General features: G+C 39.5%; 1 non-coding gene across 1 annotated transcript; it reads left to right on the forward strand.

Annotated features, from left to right (window-relative positions):
- The first annotated feature begins 7,587 nt into the window (after positions 1-7,587).
- LOC114207197 (U6 spliceosomal RNA) lies at positions 7,588-7,694 on the forward strand. Its single transcript, XR_003608798.1, has one exon. It is a non-coding gene; the product is annotated as a U6 spliceosomal RNA (small nuclear RNA).
- Positions 7,695-19,933: the final 12,239 nt, after the last annotated feature.

Raw genomic sequence — 19,933 nt, forward strand, 5'->3', positions numbered from 1 at the left:
CTTTGAACTGGTGCATCTTCTCTCCTGCTGGACTGTGTGGCTTTTTTTTTTTTTTTTTTTTTGAGAGAAAGAGAGCATAAGTGAGCAGGGAGGGGTAGAGGGAAAGGGAGACGCTGACTCCCCGCTGAGCAGGGAGTGGGATGCGATGCCATGCTGGTCTCAATCCCAGGACCCTGAGATCAGGACCTGAGCTGAAGGCAGATGCTTAACCACCTGAGCCACCCAGGTGCCCCTGGACCCCTGGACCATGGGCTTTCCATTCACCGTCTCCCTGACTCCCCTGCACACACTCTCGCCTCTGCACTTCACAACAGGAACAAGGGGCATCCAGGGGAATCGGTTTCTAGAGCATCTGGCAACTTTGAAGACAAACTGACCTAACTTAGGGCCAAACAGAGATAAATCCAAAATCTGGAGATTCCAGCTATCACTGGCTGCCTTGTGGGTGTGATGATTATTAAGCCATTATGCTAAACTGGTTTGTAAATAGCTAATATAGCTCTGATACTATAGGGAAAGCTTGTGAAATAAAAGACCAACAACTCTCTATTAGTCACTGAGAGCATTTGATGAAAGCTGGGAAAGAAGCGCGGAGAGCAGAAAACCAAGTGACTTGATTGGCGGTTCAGACAACGATCTCTGAGGGGCACCAGGGAGGGCTCAGGACTGACTCATTTAGCATTTAAAGATGTTGCACTCTGTTCATTCAAAGGGAAAAAAAAAAAAAAACAACCTTTTTTTTGTTCAGTTTGGCTTTCTTTCTTCCTGGTTTAAGATTCAGCACATCACCCGGGTTGGTGGATTTCACTAAAATATTTTCCCCAAATGACCTACAGTTCCATTTTCTAATACACTACCACCCTCCCCCAGCCCAGAAGTCAGAGACTGATATTCTGTCATTTTCAACCACCAGCTGAAGCTTTCCTGTTCACTTTTGTAACACCACTGCTCATTACAGGTAAAAATAAAGGAAGTGATCACTGCACCGGTGGAAAATCAGCTGCAGCTCAAAGACAATATAACTCTAAGCTATAGAAGGGTTGGGAATCCACGGCTCGACTGAGCAAGTATAGGTCAGCAATTTCATGTTAAATTGCCTATTGCAAGGTGGGGCTGGAAGATACTGCAAAGCAAATTCAATTTACCTTGAAAATAGTGAGATGCAAAGCCTTGGAGATGGAAAATTTCTTTGAAATTAATTATCGCTGTTCAAATCCAGCCAATCTCTTTCAGCAGTAAGGACAGTCTGCGCCTAGAGATTTCATCTCTTTGAGTGCTGCTGGAAGCTTCTATTGGATCTTGATCTAAAATCAGCTTGAGTCTAGCATTAGAGAGGATAGCCCGTGCTGTATAAGGAGCTGCATAGTCAAAGGGTCAGAGCTTCAAATGCAGAGGGAAGAGAACAGTAGGAAGCAATAGCTGAACCAAGCAATCAAGTCTGATTTAGAGGCCTTAGTCTGGTCTAGTAACCTAGGTAACTGTCAATTCTTTGTGTGGAAGAGGAGAGATGAATGTCTCCTTCACTCACCATACCCAGCACACCCTCAGTCGTGGAACACATAAAAATCTAGCAGAGTGACACATCCTTTTTCTAAGGTGCAGTTCACAGCACCCTTACTTGGAGCATCCAGGCACAGAGGCAGAAGTTGTGAAGTGAATTAAAATCATCAGCAACAATTGGCAAGGAAACTTGAACAATAAAGGGGGTGGTAGGAGTGTACGCACACACCAAGGACTGGGGCTCGCATCCCACAAAGGAGAGGGTAGCTCATTTCCTTGCACGGATGGCTCCTTTAGATCTGATGTCATCATCCACTACAGATGGGAATGGTGAGCCCAGGTCTGCCAACTGTGCTGTTGGCCCTGCATCACGCAGGCCTCCAGTGAGCTGGGGGAGGGTGTCTGCGTGAAAACACAGCTGAAGGAACAGGTGAAAACAGCCACAAACACTAAACAACAGAGGAACGGTCATTGTTGGTTTGTGGTCTTTCTGTTGCTATGGGAACAGCCAAAGTAGTCAACATTTGGAAAGCACTTGGAGCCCCTCTTGTTACTGCTTTTGTGGCTGCAGCTGTAGGTACAGATGACTCATGGGGCTGCAGGCAAAGCTGTAACTCACATGATGGAGGGGACAAGAAAAAATGGATCTATCAGCAGATTTTCTTTTTTAGAAAGTGGAAGCTCGTATCCATACATTCAGCCTGAGGTGGCACCCGCCCACACTCTCCAGTATGAGCATTAAAAAGGGGCATCTCCAGGTGCCTGGCGGGCTCAGTAGGAAGAGCATGTGACTCTTGATCTCAGGGTCGTGAGTTCAAGACCCACGTTGGGTGTAGAGATTTTTTTTTTTTTAAGATTTTTATTTATTTATTTGACAGAGAAAGAGACAGCGAGAGAGGGAACACAAGCAGGGGGAGCGGGAGAGGGAGAAGCAGGCTTCCCTTGGAGCAGGGAGCCAGATGTGGGGCTCAATCCCAGGACCCTGGGATCATGACCTGAGCCGAAGGCAGACGCTTAGCGACTGAGCCACCCAGGTGTCCCAGGTGTAGAGATCACTTTAAAAAAAAAAAATCAATAAATAAACTGGAACACAGTTTCAGTTTCAGAACTCCCCGGCTGAAGGGATGAGAGTCACAGCGTCCTGAGACCCCTGGAAAGAAAGAGTTGGGTGGAGAAATTCACCTTCCAGGTGCTGTGACCTCGGGAAAGCAGCTAGTAGAAAGCATTCTCACAGGGAGGAAGTCAAGAGAATAAATACCCCAACCTCACTCGGCTCCCTCCAAACTTCTTCTGGGATTCACTGGCTGACCTGGAAAGCCAGAGGTGAAGAGAGTTCTTTGATGTGGCCTGTGCAGGTCAGCCAGCTGGGCAGAGAAGCCGGCAGAGGGTGGAGAGGACCTGGGAGCATACACAGGAGGTATCCACCCTCCAAGGCAGCACCACTGCAATCATTTATTTCCCATTCAAACATGTTCAGAGCTGTCTTCTAGGCACTGCACGGCATTCTGGGGACACCCACCATTTGACATGTCCATTCTGGGTCCCTAAACTCAAGCAGGTTTTTCCAGCAAGGGAGATAGCTTGCTTGCTTGTTTCCTTCCTTCCTTCCTTTCTTCTTTCTTTCTTTTGCCTGTGAATCAGAATAGATCTAACAATCTTGGGAAATTGGAATTCTTTTCTCTTTATTTCCAGCCATGTGGCTTAAGCTTCCAGTTTGGGTGACTAGAGGGAGCTGATGTTATCTTGAAGGCCCCTGACACCTTGCATTTTATGAGTTTGTCTGCTCTCTAAAATATCAACCAGAAAAATATTAAAGTTTACCAATGTGGCAACAGACCCAGAGGGACAATGTGTTGAGATCATTTTTGATATGTGTTTAAAAACATGAAAAGCATAGCTGACCACAAAAGGGGGGAAAGGCAGTGTGAGTTTTTTTTCTCCTTTCAATGTAAGCAGGGTGGTATAGGTTTGTTTTCTATGGACAGTGCTGATTCACCAGGATTTAAGGATTACTAATGAGTATTTTCCCTTCTCGTTAACAAGTGGAATATATTAAGAAACTACTCAGCCACTCTGTGTGGCTTTTAATAGAAACCTACTTCTCTGTGTGGATGAGTAGAATTTGTTTTTCATTGCATATGGGGGCTGCTTGCCCTTTTCAGCTTCACAGGGCCTGAAATGTAGTCGACATATTTCCGCTTTTCACATTGAACAATCCATGCAATCTGTTTAAACAGAATAACCAAATTGTCTGACGTTTCTTAGAATCCAGAATTCCTTGCCTTAGAATTCTCTTCTCTACCTCCCCTCACTCCATTCCTCCTGCCCCACCTTCTGAGCACCTTTTAGATAAGATGCAGCAGGAGATGACATATTTATGAACCCAACATCTAGTATCTATTTCAAAATATGCAATATACCATAGACTGGAAGGAATTATTAGCCCAAATGTGACGGGCAAAGACCTGTTATCTTCTCATATTCAAACACTGATAAAAATCAATAACAACCTAACACCAATAAGTAAATGGACAAAGGACATAACTAGACAAGGCATTCAGAAATCACATATACTGAAATGAGGAATTTAGCAAATATTTTTAATGATAATGCTTGACATCATAAAGCAATAGTTAATTGGGCTAACCCTGTGTCTATTTGGCTTTCTATTTCTGGAGTTTCATGTTAAGGGAATAATCTATCAAAAAAGCTATCTGCCATAAGATGTTTATATATCATATAATACTGTTACATACTGTAGCAAAAAATGGAATTATTCTAAATGCCCAACATCCACAAAACATTCAGTTAATTGTAGTATATCCATTTGCCTGAATATTCTGTGTCCATTAGAAATGCTAATGATATAACAACCAAAAAAAAGAAAACTATGTATATACTAAATAATAATTTTAAAATATGCACAGTGGGGAAAAAAAAAACCTGGGAAGGAATACATTAAAATGCTAAGAGTGATCACATGCATGATATTTTTTCTTTTTCTTAAGTTCCAAAAACTTTTTAATAGAATAAAATTCAAATATGCATAAAATGCATAATTTACAAGGAAAATAAAATCCTACCCATGTCACATCAGGAGCAGTTTTCCATCAGCTTGAGTTCAAACAGCAGGAAAAATGGTGTCCTCTGTTGTGAGTCCTGGAGAGTGGGCCCATCTCCAATCACTGGGTAATTTTGGTCAAGCCCCTTATCGTTCTAATTTTGTTTTCAGAAACTAAGAGAGATGCACTGAATTATCTCTAAAGCCCCTTCTGGCCCCCAAATCTATCAATCTTGACATTCTAGAAGGAAGAGTATGTGCCTGAATTCACTGAAATCACAAACAGGCCTTGAGACACTTCCTCACATAAATCAGGTACAAAACGTCAGGCAGAGAAGGGATAGAATCAGAAAACAACGTGTGTTTGTTTCATCAGACACTTCTCAGAAAAGATTAAACAGTGTCTTTCCCACTGAATTCATCACAGTCTCTCCTTCTTGTTTTTAAATCCAGTCTTTATGGAAGAACAAGCTTTATCAATTATTCAGCACATGTCCATCTATTGTTATTCAGCCATGTGGAGATGGCACCTTTTATGTAGGATTTGGGTTTCCATATGCCAATACAAAGCCTATGTCTCTAATTTATAGGTCCTTCTGCCCTTTTTTATATGGTTGTACACAATAGAGCATACTCGGAGCTTCTACAGAGTGTCTCAAGCTGAAGGTGACCCTGGATCACAGAATCTACCAATTCTTCAGAGGCGCAAGTGCGGCATTAGTAGGGGATTTCTTAGTGTGCATCAGGACCTGGAAAACTCTCCATTTTTTCCCCAATGATAGAGGTTTTAAACATTGGATTGGTCTTTTCTTAGGGGCCAAAGGAAGCCAGTCATCTCTTGGACTGAATGAATATCATCAGGCTGCTGACTACTCCCAAATTGATCTCAGAATCATGCCCAGCTGGACAACTCCACTTGGATGCCTCATAAGGCATTTCCCACTTAAATATCCAAAGAGAATTCTTGATTCCTGCTTTCCACTTCTATATTTGGTGCTCCCACAAACCCTGGAGTCATTATTGGCGTCTTCCTTCTCCCTCGTCCTTTGCAATCATTTCAGCTGAGGTTCCAGCCATTGTTACCTCTCATGGGGGTGACACCAATAACTTCTTAATTCCTCTCTCTACTTCCACTTCTGACTCCCTTCCAAACTAGTTTCCACATAGCAGCCAAAAGTTCTTTTCAAAACATGGTCTGAATTATGCCATCCACCTACTTAAGACTTAATCCCTGTCTTCCCATTGTTCTTAGAATGAAATCTAGGCTCATGCCACTGGGTCCTGGGGGCTTCAGGACAGTGCACTGCAGTCCCACTGGCCAAGTTAGCTTGCCAAGTGTGTGATCATGCCTTAGAGCCTTTGCCCCCTCTGTTCCCTCTTTCCCCTGCTCTTTGTGTGGCTGACTCTTCTTCTTCAGGTTTCAGTGTCAATGTGACTTCTGCAGAGAGGTCTTCTCTGATCACCCATCCAAAGGATGCCCCACCTTCATTTTTGTCTGTGACAGTGCCCTGTTTGTTCTCTCTGAGCACTTTCTAAAACTTGTAATTATTTTATCATGTCCTTGGTTACTGTTCTTTATCTGATCTAGATCATCAACTTTAGAGAATTAGAGGTTCTCTTCTTTTCTATGTATCCCACATCCAGCATATAACCGGTACTCAATAAATATCTGTTGATTAAGTTAACTAATAAAGAAGGCCATTAAGTATTCATATTTTATGGCTAGTTGCTAGGAAATCATTCTGATTAACCTAAGCTGATTGAGTCATGCTACGTCGCTCCCTCCACCTCAGCGCAAGTAGAGGTCCTGCTGCACAAAGGGAAAAAAGAATTTGCAGCCTTATTTCCTGAAACCAACTCTTAAAAGAATAGAAAGATCTATTCCTTTTTTAGGAGGGCATCTGAACAGTTTCCTTTTCTAGAGCCTCTCCCCTAGAAAGTTTTAGTTTCACAGGGTAAAGAGAATATTAATTCTAATTTATGTGAGCTGTTCTCCATTTTATAGTCAATTGCCTTGTAGCTCAATAACATTTATGTTTATCATTAATATGTGTCAGATTGATGTTCTTTTAAGTTTTATTTAATTACAGCTCCAGATAATACAGTTTTCCCTTTTCTTTAAATTAGAGGAAACAATACATCAACCGGATGGACTATTATGCAACCATATAAAATTATTATTATGTAAACATAGTAATAAGCAGCAGTATTTATGATTCATTTTAAAAGGTAAAGGCAGAATACATAATTGCTCTGATCTGTAATTAAAGCAATCAGAGTATGTATACAAATGAACAAGTGCTAATAGGAAACAGGAAAAAACACTTTGGTTTTCTAGTGTGCTGGATTTATGTATGTTCTTTTAAAAATTATTATTATTCCTTGATGCAATATTAATTGCACACTAGTCATAGGGAACATGGGTTATAAATACATTGCTGGTATATACCTGAAGTTATTGTACTGACTAGAAACACCTGGGGCTAGTCTGAGAAAGTCCCACTGTTACTATTCCTGCTTATTTGGACTGCCTAAAAAGTGTGCCCTTCTGTTTAATGTCTATGACTTTAGTGCCTGATTAAACCCTTCACTTAAATATTCCTATGAGAAAATGACACCAAGATGAGTCTCCTTAAAGTAATATTTCCTGTGTGTGCTCCATGAGGATATCTGTGTGAAAGTGTGTTGGTTAGGGTGGAGGAAGCAGGGAGGACAATGTATTTAAAATAAATGCAGTAAAATAAGTAACAAGGAATGAGACAGATTTGTATGTCCTATATGCAACAATTCCCAAGATTTATTACTAAGTTAATTTTCTTTAAAAAGTAGAAACATGTTGGGGTGCGTGGGGGACTCCATCAGTTAGGCATCAGACTCTTGGTTTTTACTCAAGTCATAATCTCAGGGTTGTGAGATTGAGCTCCCATCATGGTCCAGCTGAAGATTCTCTCTGTCCCTCTGCCCTTCCCCCACCCCCTCTCTCTCTCAAATAAATAAATAAATCTTAAAAAAAAATAAGATATGTCATGCTCACTTCAGCAGCACATATGCTAAAATTGGAACGATACAGAGAAGATTAGCATGGGCCCTGAGCAAGAATGACCCACAAATTCGTGAAGCGTTCCATATTTTTACTTTTAAATAAACATCTGACTATAAAAATACAGTAGAAACGTGTGCATTATACCATCGTTTGATAAAAACAAAATAAAACAAAAAAAATCAGAGGAGAATATATATTTATACTTGTATATTTATACCTATATCTGTATATAGAGATTTTCTTAAAGCATGTCTTTGCATAAATACATATGCCATATATCTATAATATAGATGTGTATATTCTATACACACACGTGCACACATGCTGTTAAGCAAAGATTTTTTTTTTTTTTTTTTTTTTTTTGTTAAGCAAAGATTTATCTGGAAAGACAGACAACACACTCATGGTAATAGCTGCCTCTAGGGAAGAGAACTGAGAGACCAAGGTGTGAGGGAGGTTCACCTTTCACCATATAAACTTTCATACTGTTTAAATACTTATCTTGGGCATCTATTAGCTATTCAAACAAACGATTAAGTCTTTGTTAATGAAGATAGAAAGCCATTTGCTGACAAACCAAAATAACCACCTGTGAAGCAAATTATGTTAAATATGTTTCATGGATGGATTTTTTAAAAATACATGAAGGATAAAAAGTAAAACAAATACAACTAGCATTATTAAGTGCTGCCTAAATTGTGTGCTGAGCATTGTGTGTGGCACAATGGCACAGATATGTCAGAGAAATGTAAGAGGTCACTATCTGTATTAGTTTGCTAGGGCCTCCATAAAAAAATACCACCAGCCAGGTGGCTCAAGCAATAGAAATTTATTTTCCCTGCAGTTCTGGAAGTCTGGAAGACCAAGGTGTTGGCAGGTTTGGTTTCCTCTGAGGCCTCTCTCTTAGTCTTGCAGAGAGCCGCCTTTTAGTTGTGTCCTCACATGGTCTTTTTTCCATATTGTTCATCCCTGGTGTCTCTTTGTGTGTCCTAATCTCCTCTTCTTATAAGGACACAGATTGGATGAGAGCCCAGCCTAACAGCCTCATTTTAACTGTAACACCTCTTTTAAAGGCCTTCCCTCCAAATACAGTCCCATTTTAAAGGTTTAAACATATGCATTTTGAGGGACACAATTTAGCCCACAATACTTGCCTTGAGAAGTTTTCACTTGAGTCGGTGAGCTTAGCCAGATATGCTTGAAGAAAAGAAAAGAAACAATGTTAAAGGCAGAACACAATTAAATGTCAAAATTAATACAGAAGCAAATGGGTGAGATTTTCTAGAGATTGCCAAGAACAATCTCCTATCTAAAAAAAAAAAAAAAGAGAGAGAGAGAGAGAGAAAAGAAAATCAGGAATCTATGAAGAAGAAAACAAGTTAATCCTTGCCACAGGTTACTGTGCCAGGCAGTGAGTCTGTCTGCACTGTTTGGGAAAACTATTAGTTCACTAAATTATAATGTGATACGCATATTTCCACACCATACCAAGGCAACTCATGAATTCAATCAGTCTAGTGGAAAAATATTATCCCTAATGCTATTTGAAGTTGTCTAGGCAAGAGAAAATTAGATTGTTGGAAAATTTTGTTACCAGTTAGTTTATGACAAGAACGGGTGAATGGGATTCATACATGTAAAAATACAAGAATTCCTCCATCCAAGAGAAGGCATTATAAATCATCCTTCTTAATCACTTCAGGCAGCAAATATTGAAGTGAGGGCCTCTATGAGAAGCCCAGGCCTTTTTAGGGCTTGTCATAGGTCAGAAAAGAAAACCACCACATCTGCCTGTTGGAGCATGTAATCTAGTCAACAGAAGCTTCCAGGTTGGTTAGGTGCTCTACCTGTTATTTTAACACCCTGATACATCTTCCTTACTTGCTTCTTCTTACCCAATTTCTCTCTCTTCTTTCTTTCCTCATTTTTTTTCTCATTCTCTTTACCTTGTCAATAGACAGAGCACATGATCCAGAATCACACCAAAGTTATGTACTCCCTAACCTCCCCGCTGCACACAATACAATGGTGAAAGTTGTATATGACCCACTATGTACAGGAGCTCCTAATCATATTCTGTTCAACTCACCCCTCAGGAACTGGGAGGGCTTGATCAGGCAATGTGGATGAAAGCATGCAGGAGCAGTGAAGCCCTTTTCAAAAGCTGGTATTACTACCATGGAGAAGTAGAATGAAGAACTGGAATAAAAGTCGGGCTATTGGAGCTGGTCAAGCGGCCCAGCCCGCTATAACCATCACTGATCTGGAAGGCTCCGGAGCTAAGAAGATGTCCTTGCTCCCCCCACTGTGAAATGAGGAGCCATGCAATGAGGGCAAGCCCCACCAGTAAATATATCAGGAGCAAATATACATATTGTGGGACAAAGGGAATTTTGGTATCTTCTTGCATTTTGAAAATCATTTATAAATCAGTATTGACTATTCGGTTTCCTTCAAAATGCCTGTCTTATGGGTATCTCAAGGGAATACATTGTAAAACAGAACAAATGATATTTTTGGTGCTCTGAATTCCAGGAGAAGGAAGAGACCCAATAAACTCAAGTGCCCATCAGCAACTCTATATGATTAATCATTTGGGGAAGATGATGTAGTGGCTCAAAGACAGCTTAAAAGCAGAACAACAGATGAAGTTGGTGGGCTGTAGCTTGACCACACAGATCTCCTTTTCCCTCCAAAATGGAAGCCATGGTCACCGCGTAACAGTGGACTCAGCCTGCACCACTCTCTGCCCCAGGCAGCCATGGCTATTCCCTGATTGCCTGGTTCCTGTGACAGATGTCAGAGGAGGTAACTCTTGGGACAATTCTCCAGGCCATTGACCTGGGCAACATAGAATCCTCGGGGGAATCCAAACTAAGAAAGTTGTCAACTATCATTTCCTCAGTTTAAAATTCTGGAGGAAAAACACCACGGATGTTTGGGGTTGGGGGAAAGCATCAGACCACTTTTTTGGATTAGCTGAGCTCCGTACACTGGCTTGTTTGTTTGTTTATCTGTTTGTTTCTCCCCACTAACCTGATATAAACAGTCAGTCTAAATAACAAAATTTCATTTTGCTTCAAGGCCAAGCCTGGTTTTCATTAGAACACCTATTTGTTTTGAATGAGAGGCCCTTGGATCTTCCCCTTTCCTACAGAAAAGTGTCCACATCCAATCTGGGATGAAGGACTTTCCAGTTATCTCAAGGGTGGGGAGGAAGCTGGGAGCAGAAACCTGTTACATCATACCAGTCAGTGCCTGTCTGTCCACCAGATCATACCAGTTCCTGCTAAGCTGAGCCAGAGAGCATCTGGAAGGGCAGCGTGGAACTCCTCGCTATCATCATTTGTCCTTTCCTCCCCCGCGTTAGTGCTTCCAAGAAGGGGGAGGCCAATATGAAACTGGGGAATCAGATCTGCTCTGTGCTTACAAATTATATTCATGCCTAGGTGGGCCTCTCCTGGGGATGGCTGTGCCTTCCTGAAACTTTGCCAAGCTTCCAATGGGAATTTGTAGAAGGAGGTTAAGGAGGGATGAGGAGGTGCTGCATTTGCACAGATGTGGAGCTTAAACCCCTGTGTCCTTCCTGCTGGGAGGTGGTGTGCTATGAGAGAAAAAGCATGGGCTTTGAAGTCAGACAAGTCTGGGTTCAAATCCTGTTTCAGTCACTGTGTTAATCAGCTCAGGCTAAGTTATGGTGAAGTAACAAACAAATCCAGACTGTTGGTGGCTTGCACTAACAAAAGTTTATTTCTCACTCATTCTACTTATCATTTGTAGGTCAGCTGCAGTTCTGTTTCTTGTTCTTCATCTCAAGACCCAGGCTGAGGAAGCAGCCTCTATCTGGGAAACTGACCTTGTGGAAGAAGGAGAGGATACAATGAAATCATATGCTGGCTTCTCAGGTTTCTGCTTTCATCCTTTCCATTCATATTTTACTGACCAAATTAGTCATACAGAGCAGGGATAGTTAGCCCATGCCCAACGAAGGATAGCAAATATATTGAATAATAATACAACTTTCCACAGCCACCTACTAACTGTGCGTCCTTTGGCAAATTTTTGTGAGGTGAAAACTTCAGATCGTTGTTAGAGGGTGAACCTGAAGATGATGACAGGAAGGTTAAATAAAATATGGATTTTAAAATTGAGTATAATATGGTAGGAACTAGACAAGTTAGTTCCCTCTCACAATTCATATACCAGACTTATCAAAGAAACTCTCATCCTTTCAGAATTAGCTTTTCTGATACTCTTCTATGCAGCTGTGCCAATGTTAATTAGTTCTCTTGATAAATACTTGCATTTTAATGATGGCCTTACATGCTATTTTAACTTCTTAACTCTAACGGCGGGAATTTCAGACACCAGAAGGTGTTGATATGCTTGACCACTTGCTTCCTTGCATCTCTGACCCTCTAAACTTTCCAGTTTGGACCACTTATCAGAATGCGAAGGAACTATAATGCATCATGCCATGTAAGAACATGAGAGTCGGGACAGCCTCATTTCAGTCCCCCAGGACTCTCAGAGGCTAAGATGGTTTCAATGACACCATGCAAAGAAGTATAGACATTGGAGGAGGAGTTACAGGGTTGCCAGGAAAGTCACTGGGCCAGGTGAAGTGATACCCTATTGGGAGAGGAGGGTGGAGATACAGACCACTGGCCAGGCCAAAGACACACAACTATCTCTCTCTGAGGGATCCTCAGTACCAACGGTGGGGCGGGGAGAGAATCAGACAAAGTTTGAGACCACCCTCAAAGAAATCTTGAATAGTTATCTATATAACACCACCCCATCAGCAAAGGCAACCAGCACCAAACAGAACCGGATCCAAACAGAGCTTGGCCAGGGACATTGTCCTGCCACATATATATGGTCAGACATATAATATGACCCCTGCCTACACCATCTCTCCTTCCAGCCCTCTACTACCCCAGAGGATGGAGCTCTAGAAAAGGAGGCAACAGGGTGTGTGCATCTCACCTCCTCTGCTTCCCCCATCCAGAGGTCATGCTCAGGCCTGTGCTGCAGGGAGGGGAGAGAGTGAGCTTTAACAGACTTTGAAATTGAACTGGACTCTTAATTAGCAAAAGTGACAAGAAAGTTATGGAATCGGCTGAAGATGCTGCAGCAGGAAACAGGAAATAGAGGACTTATCAGAGCGTAGTTTAATTGAAATTGGAAAAAATAAAGCTGTTATACTCCACTGAGTTAAATCTCCTCAATAAATTGTGAAACCTATTTCTGAATCATTACCTGATTGTATTTCCCTGATTAAAGACTAACTTTCTAATTCCAGAGGTGGAGTTAAAAGTGGGTTCTTCTTCCTTTAAATAGTAGCCATTAATTCAGGGAACATAGACTGGTAAGCCCAGATAAAACCTAACCAAGCTTTAATTCTGCCTTTCAGTCTGCCGTGTCCCAAAGGGATCCCAAAAGGAAGTGGGGCTCCCAACCAGAAAAGAGTGAAATTTTTTTTCTCATTTCAAGAGGAATTTCACACTTACAGATGGTGAAGAAGGGATGGAGTGGTTCCAACTGCCTGTGGGTTCCTAAGAAAACTAGGTCTGCTTCCTCCAGTCAGGAGAAAGGACAGCATGGTAGTAGTTCTCAGAAGGTATACCATGGAAGCATGGACTGTGTGTCCCATTACCTGAGACCATCCTGGAGAGACTGGGTAAGCCCTGATTCTTAACAAGAGGGGTAATGCCATTTCTTCACTAATTAAGCTGGTGCATTCATACAGCAGATACATACTCAGCACCACGATAAGTCAGGCATTCATCTGCTTCGCTGTTAGGATACGTCAGTGAACACACAAAAATATCCTTACCCCTATAGGGATCAGATTGCAATTTGGGGGAGAGAGATAATAAACAATGATCATATAATATATATTTTTGAATCAAGTGAGGAAGTGGGTTGTGCAGTTATCTGCATTCCTGCATTCAAACAACCAATTGACTCAGCATTGAAAGATTACCCTTTCCTCTGCTATTCTTTTCCAACAGGCCATATACCACATAAGCAACTTCGTAGAGTAGTGTCAAAAGGTTAGCCATCATTGCCTTGACCTTTGATGTCAAGAAGACTTAGAGTGAGCAGGTGCCCCTCCTTGTAAAGACTATCTGTGATACGAATGATGTACTCTTAGGCCAAGCAAAACAATTAGAAAACATCATTACTTTCATGCCATGCTCAGAGTACCTGCACTCTTTTTTATATCTGCAGATTATATTAACATTCAAGTTAGAAAAGAGCCTTTCAAAAAACATCCAGAGCCTGGCAATTTCTCACCAAATCTATCACTCTCACACTGATGTGACCATCATTTTTTAATCTAGTATATAACCAAAGTTACAAACCAAAACAATAATGAAAGAATATATTATTTAGAAAATGATATTGGGAAAAAATATCAATATGTCAAAAAAATTAAGGGAATCCCCATCTCTTACTATATATTTTAAAAAAACAGCCCTTCTTGTGATTAAATATCTAAATGTGAAAGTAAATATAAATGAATAAGGACAGATTTCAAATCCTGAGTTTGGAAATAGCACAAAGATATGTGCTACCATCCCTTCAATAGAATGTTGTACTAGAAGTCATAGCAATATGAGGTGGGAGGGAGTATGAGTTTAGAAAAGAAGAATGAAACTGTCATTATTTGCACATGACATGTAGTGTAGACAGTTAGTTCACAGACTATAAATACAAACTTTTATAAATAGTCATTTAATTTAGCAAAGTTACTGGATACCAAGTCAATATTTAAAAATCAATAGTATTTCCATATATAAACAAAAAAATAGAAAATAGTATCTTCATAACAGTATTAAAAATATCAATTCCTTGGGAATAGACTTAACAAAAGATGCACAAAATCTCTACCAGAAAACTCTAAAAAATTGCTGAGATAGATAAAAGAAACCTAAGTAAGTGAAAACCTCTAGCATTTTATAGATTAGAATATTTCACAAATAAGTTGATCCTCCCCAAAATTGACCTAAATATTCAACACAATCCAAGTTGAAATCTTAAGTAGGTTTTTCTATGGAAATGGACAAGATGATTCCAAAATTAATAAAGAAATGCAAAGGATCATGAATAGACAAAAATCTTAAATAATAAGGAAAAATGGAAGTACTTGAATAAATCCAAGACATATGAAGATATAATTTTAATAGAGAGCAGTGTTTATGTGGGGTTAGACAAATAGATCAATGAAATGAACAGTCTAGAAATAGAGCAACAACCACACGGATTTGTGAAGTGTTACCCAGGTGGTATTGCAGAGTAGTGGGAAAAGGCCATCTTTCAGTGCTGACTCAATTGGTTATTTGAGTGTTTTAAAAAAATTAAATGACCTCTCCTTCACTTTTCACAACGAATGCCAAATAGATTGAGGATCTATCTGTAGAAGATAAAACATTACAACTTTATGGTGATAATATAGACTCATGTCTTCATATTAGAGATAAAGATTAAACATATAAAAAACACTAAGAACAAAGGAAAAGACTGATAAATTGAAGTGTACAGTAAAGTCAAAAACTTCTGCTCATCAAAAGATACCATTAAGAGAATGAAAAAAGCAAGATATAAGTAGGAAAAGATATTTGTAATTCATGAAATGAAAATTTATAAAGAATTCCCATAAATCAATAAGAAGTAAGACAACTCAACAGAAAAATGAGCAAAATAGTTGAAGAGACAATTTACAAGAAAAGTTATCCAAACGGTCAATGAAATGAAAAGGAGTTCAATCTCATTAGAAATCAGGAAAATACAAATTAAAACTAAAATGAGATGTTGCTATACATTTCCTAGAATAGCTAAAATAAAAAAGACTGATAATACCTAGTGCTAACAAAAATGTAGAGTAACTGGAACTCTCATACACTGCTGGTGACAATGTAAATTGATACAACCACTTTAGAAAACTCTCTGGCATCATGTACCAAAGTTACATATATGCATCCTCTATGACCCAGCAGTTCACTCCAAAGTACATATCCATCAGAAATGCATACACATGTGTACCAAAAGTTATGTCCAAGAATATTTATGCAATATTATTTGTAACAGTCCCAAACTGAAATCAACACTGTCTATGAATATATCAACTGTGAGATATTGGGCCACTATCCAGAAATTAAAATGAATAACATACTGCTATGCTCAAAAATGAATCCCACAAATGCAATTCTAAGTGGAAGAAGCTAGATACTAAAGGATATATTCTATTTCTTTAAAGTTCACAGAGAAGAAAAATGCAAAGATGTTAGAAGTAGAAGTAATTTTAGTGTTGATTTAAAAAATATGTCCACAAATTTTTTTATGTTGCTCCCTTCAAGAAGTGGAGTTTAGTTACCTTTCCCTTAAGGGTGGGCTGGACTTAGAATACAGCTTCCAACAAATAGAATAAAGTGAAAATGACAGTGTGTGACTTCAGAGACTAGGTCAGAATAAAGCACTACAGATCTTCCACCCTCCCTCTCTTCTCCCCTTTACCACCTCCACTCTGGGAAAGCTAGCTAACACATTCTGAAGAGCTCCAGGGAAAGACCCACATGGTGAGAGAATGAGGCCTCTTACAATAGCCAAGAGGACTAAGGACCCCCGTAAAGTCAATGAATGAGACTTCTTGGAAGAAGATCCTCCAGTCTTAATAAAGCCTTTAGAAGACCATGGCCCTTGACCACATCTTGACTGCAATCTCATGAAAGTCTGAGCTCAAATCACCAAGCTAAGTGGCCTCTAGAGTTCTGACATTCAAAAAGTGTGGGATAATAAATGTTTATTATTTTAACTCACTAGATTTGGGATAATTTGTTATGCAGAAATAGATGACTAAGGCAGAAAAAAAGGTTAGTAAAGAGAAGAGAGCAAAAAGGAGACTTATATTCTTAATGTTCTATTTCTTGTCCTGAAAGTGAACACATAAGAGTGTTCACTTAGTAATAAACCATTACGCTGTACACTTAGATTTGTGCAAAATTTTACATCTATTATATTCCAGATATAGCCCAACCTGAAAATTTTGCTAAATTCAACCACATCATCTAAAAGGTTTTTGTTCTTTAAAGAGATACTAAAGACAAAATTAACAGATACCTGACTATCTAGGAAAAGAGGTTTATAATGTCCATGACTGACAAGATCTAAAATATATAAAGAATTCTGCCATGCAAAGAAAGGTAAGAAAACACTAAAGTGGTCAAATAATAAAAACAATTCATAGGAAACACAATTACTTAATAACCATGTAAAGAAATGTTCAACTTCACCAGTAAACAGAGAAATTCAAATAAAAAAATAGAAACATACCACTTTACATGCATCATATTGGCAAAAAATAGATAATTTCAAGTGCTGATGAGAATGTGTGAAAACAGAATCTCTCTTACACTGCTGGTGGAAAGACAAATTAGAATAGCCATTAAAGCAATCAATCCTACAAAGCATGCTTGTACTTGACAGCTCTGTCATTCTACTCCTGGACATATAACCTCAGAAACAAATGTACAGGGAAACATATAAATTAATATTAATTGGAGTGTGGTTTGAAACAGCAAAGAATAAGATTCAACACCACGGGATTTCATAAGTAAAATACGGTTGATATATTAAGAAGGAAACCTAGGCAGGTATCTGATAGAATGAACTAGGCCTGCGTATTGCAATAAGAACAAAGCTCAAAACATAGTTCTGAACTTTAAATTAAAGAACAAAATGATATTTCTGACAAAATGCCATTTCTGTACACTTAAAACACACAACAATACTACATATTTTATTTACATACATATGTGTAAATAGGCATATGAATAGTAAAATAGGCATTCATAAAATAAGCAAGAGTAGGTCCTTTGAGTGAAGGAGGAAAGACAGATTGGGTTTAAAGGGATATGGGAGAAAATATTGAAATAAAGTATAAATAAAGGAAGGATTTTCTATGAACCAATGATGATAATGAGGCATGAATTTAGGAGATAGTGAGGCATGAACTTAGGAGTACGTATGATGAACTAATTCTGTACTCCAGAATGAAGAAAAGGAAAGGAAATTCGTGAACAGTGGATAACCCATTAAACTACCCTGGATAGGAAATTTAGCTTCAAAGCTGTCAAGGCCTCATTCTTAACCGCACCAGCCTCTGCCATACACTTTACCATACAGCTCCTTTCTCAGCAAGAATAAAGGAGAAATGAAGGTACTCTGGGCCTACCTATAGTGAGACTGTATTGGCTCCTACAAAAAGATAATATCTTCTGCTTCTCTGCCCACACACCCACCTCCAAGAGAAAAAAAGAAAAGCCCTTACTGCAAATAGTAATATTTAAGTTTAATAACTACCATTTATGAGGCATCTACTGTTTATCAGGAACTTTGCTGGCACTTTACATGTGTTATGCCTATAAAGCCTTACTACAATTCAGTAAGTTAAGTTTCTTACCCCGTTTTATAGATTAGCAAGCCAATGCTTACTGAATTAACTTCTCCAAAGTCATATATCTGGCAAATAAATTAACTGAGCTTCCAGGCCTCTCTGGTTTCTACCACACTGTGCTGCATCCACACTCGTCTTTCAAAGAAAGATACAAGCCCTTTGGGACAGAAAAATCTAGACATCATATGACTAATGTATAGAAAAAAGCCCTATGTTTAAACATGTTTTAAGTGTGTCCCTGGAGGTGGTGCATTTGTAAATACAGTCTTGGCCACAACCCTGACAATAACTGCTGGGAAAGGTGGTCCAGGAACAGCTGCTGTACTATGTGTCCAGACACCCACACCCTGGCTGCCTACACATATGCATGGCATTTGTTGCATCAGAACATGGGGGCAGAGAGCATCTACACTCACTGTGCTTCCCCCACACTTGTGTGCTGAGCCTTTCTTGGAGCCAATGAATCACATAAGGAATTCAACAATACAGGACCGTGTTGTCTCTCAGTGATGACTGCTCATAAACACTTCCTCCTCTATTAGTCCAAATGGAATCCACCCACCCTTTGTCTAGCCTGTCCTCTAGATAAATATCTTCATTTCTACCCCTCTCCCCAATTTTAGAAACCAGTGCTGTTTTTACATACCCACACAGAAATATCTGTTCCAGCACCAAGGACTGCGACCCTTGGCTTCTTGGGTTTGTGGGTGGGAGACACTGCCATTCTAAGAACCACACCAAGTTTAAGGCAAAGGTCTTCTTCAGCAGGTGAAAGGGACTTATAAATATTGTCTGATCATTCCTGCCTAGCTGATCAACCCCTACTTTATTTCCAGGCCAGCTCATGAAATGAAAGCCATAAACACTAATGACTGTTTTAGGCAATCACTGATTCTCTTAGGGCTTTCCAATAGCACCCACCAGACTGTACTGTAATTTTCAGTGTACTCTCTGCCTCCTCAATTGGTAAGCTCCTGAAAGGCAGAGATTTTATCCGTTTATTCCTAAAAATTAGCATGCCATTGAGTACATAGAGGCTTTATAAATGATTGCTTAAATAAATGAGATCCAGAGCCTGATGATGTGTCTAAATAAAAACCTAAAGGGTGTACAATGTTTTAAAACTAAAACCAAGAGCTAAATTCTACTATCACTTTCTCAGTCCTCCTTTGGTTTCCTCCCCAGCCCCAAGCTTTCCCCACCCCATTTACTCAGGCCACCATCTTAGATCAAAAGAAGAATCATTAAACAATTTATTTATCCATTCAAAAATATGGCCTAAGAATTAACTGAGTGTGGCTGGAAGGATGGTGAAAGGAAAACTCAATGGAGCTAAAGGATGATGATTTCACTTAAGGTCATGTCAACTCCCAAAATCAAAAGAGAAATTATAAAAAGAAAAAGAAGCATACAAGAGTGCTCAGCGAAAAATGAGAAGAGCTTGTCCAAAGCCAAAGGAACTACAAGGAAGTATTGACATCATAGTACAGAGTACAGATTAAAAGTTGGAAGCAAAAGCAAGCATAAGTGAATGCCATTATCTCTAAACATGGAGATATGAAGGAAAGTTTAAGTCATACTCCATCGGGATACCATCTATTTAGATGTTTAAGAGAAACTGAATGCAAATATCTCTTAATGTAATTTTTCCAGAAAAAAAAGTTTCACAAATAACCCCTGGCATAAACACAGGCAACTTCCAATCAAAGCATTTAGTCATTTCTGCCATCACTGAGTAGTTCCAGACATACTTTAACAGCAGTTCAGATTTAACATGACAAGATATTTTAAGAACTGTTCACTTAGTTTTACAACAGCACAGAAGTACTCCTCTCCAAAATGATGCAATTTTCCATGAAAAATTGGT

This window comes from Eumetopias jubatus, unplaced genomic scaffold (genome assembly GCF_037043125.1).
Source record: "Eumetopias jubatus isolate StellerSeaLion01/CBP00866 unplaced genomic scaffold, mEumJub1_p1.0 scaffold_1, whole genome shotgun sequence".
Classification (NCBI taxonomy): domain Eukaryota; kingdom Metazoa; phylum Chordata; class Mammalia; order Carnivora; family Otariidae; genus Eumetopias; species Eumetopias jubatus.